The sequence below is a fragment of the Triticum dicoccoides genome, chromosome 4B (assembly GCF_002162155.2).
Source record: "Triticum dicoccoides isolate Atlit2015 ecotype Zavitan chromosome 4B, WEW_v2.0, whole genome shotgun sequence".
In the NCBI taxonomy this organism is placed as follows: domain Eukaryota; kingdom Viridiplantae; phylum Streptophyta; class Magnoliopsida; order Poales; family Poaceae; genus Triticum; species Triticum dicoccoides.
Genome location: NC_041387.1, coordinates 30,575,072 through 30,577,204, shown reverse-complemented (window position 1 = coordinate 30,577,204; position 2,133 = coordinate 30,575,072).

The following is a 2,133-nucleotide window of genomic DNA, read 5'->3' as shown; positions in this document are numbered from 1 at the left end:
AAGCAAGACAGGAAGGTGGCACCCGCAGGTCGCAGCCAACGGCACTACAGGCACAGAAGCAAGCATCGTCTCCCTAATGGATTCGGGCATCCCAAAAGATAAGCCTTGGCACACTATAGCACTAGTTTCTCTCCTCACATGCCTCGCTTCGTAGTTCCACTTGGGCGGTTCAGCTCCCCTTTTCGATTTTCTGCGCAGCTCCTTGCACGCCAAAGGGGACCTCGTGAGCATCGCGTCTCATGAGCTCTTACCGGACCTTGGGCCACTCACCTCCTAGCCTTGACCGTGGCATCGTGACCTGGCATACTAGCAACGACTGAAGCCTGCCTGGGGACTGGGTCCTGTCGGCGTAGAGCACAATGCTGCCTAGGGAAAAGAAAAGGGAGGAACCTAGCCGAACTGGAATACGCGTATTCATCACGAAACCAAAAGAAACAACGTAAATAATAAGTGCATTCCAATCCTTACAAACCCCACAGGGGCTGGTCTTCATCTCGCATAGGAGAAGTAACTACAAGGCCCTACGGCGTCGCCGACGATGCTTGGCGGCAGCCACAGCTGCGCTGCGGCCCCGGCGGGAGCTTGGCGGCACGTAGCTGTCGTCGCTCGACTCCGGAGAATCACTGGGCTCAGGAGAGTCGCTGGATTCCCAGGAGTCATCGCTGCTACTATACGAGGCACTGGAGGGGATGGCAGCAGGTCTAGCTCCCGCTGCAGCATCCCCTGAGCCGCCTCCTTCGAGGCAACACTCCAGCCGCTCGCCCTCCTCGTTGAAGACCTTGAAGAATAAGGTGGACGCACCATCGTACTCGAAGTGGATCGCCAGAGCTCCCTCTGCGCAGCAAGCTCGGGCGACATCGCCCCATCCTCGCGTCATGAAGACATCTCCAAGCGGCACCACCTCTACTTCAGCTCCAGTCGTTGAGCTGCGGCATCCAGCGTGCTGCAGCCACAGCTCGGCTAGCCCTCTTGAAGGTAGCTCGCCGGCAAAGAACCAGGGGAGTCGGATCCAGGTGTTGGGGGGCATTACCGCCCACACCACGAACTCACGCGAGCTATCCTCGGCATGGGTCTGTGGTGCAGGCGGCAGGGCAATGGCGGCCCTGCCACCGTCGTTAGGCGGCGCCCGACGGCGCACTCCTCCATCCTGAGCCCGAGCATATACCGGAAGGGGGAAGCCAGGCGGAGGCCTCGACTACCAAGGCCTGGTCACCTCTCGCCTAACGCTAGCAACGTAGGGGAGGCGGAGCCATCTCTTCGGTGGAAGAGGATCAGGCCCTTCCCTAGGGGCCTTCCCCTTCTCGGTCGCGGAATGCCTTCTGATCGACGCCATGCAGGCAAGATGGAGAAGAAGAAAAGCAGACGGAAGCAAGATGAAGGAAAGATGGGCAGGGGTTCCACCCGCTCACATATTTATAGCTAGGAGAAGGTAAATCGTCGGCCTCCCATGATTTCTAGTAATGATGATCTTCTCTGCATGTAGCATGCAGTTGTCAAGTGGAGCAGTTGCCGAGGCAGCATGGGGAAGCGGAGTCGCCCACGTCCAATCAGTCGCCATGTGTCATCAAGGCCACAGGTGGTTAGGGCCCGCGGTGCCTCCGCACTTGCCCTTTGGCTTCGCCTGGAAGCCAAGTCCGAGCGCGCCTTGGTCCCGGCGGCTACTGTCGGCGTCTTGGATATGGGGGTATCCAGCCCTGTCTACCTATGACCCACCACGTGGATCCAACCACGAACTGGTATGGCCCAGCTTCAACACCAACATCACAAGACCCTCGTGAGGGGCCAAGCCTCGCGAGGCGGACGACACCAAGACCCCCGAAGGAAGCAGCCTCCTCAGGAGGGCTCCTGAGGGGCGGAGAGTTCCATGCAAGATAACTCACGAGGCTCAGCTGATGTGAGACATGAGGACCAAGGCCAGACGGGCGCTAGGTGGGTGCAGAGCACAGGTTTCCTCTTCAGAGCAAGGGAGGCAATCCACAGCCGCGGAGTCCCGAGGAATCAGCCAAAGGTTGCCATTTTGGTGCAACGAGACCAGGACCGCTAGGACGGGGGTCATCAACGAGCCCACCGCAGCGTCACGACTAGAGGCTTTTCGCAGGCGAAAACTACTTTTGTCAGGATAGACTGTACTGC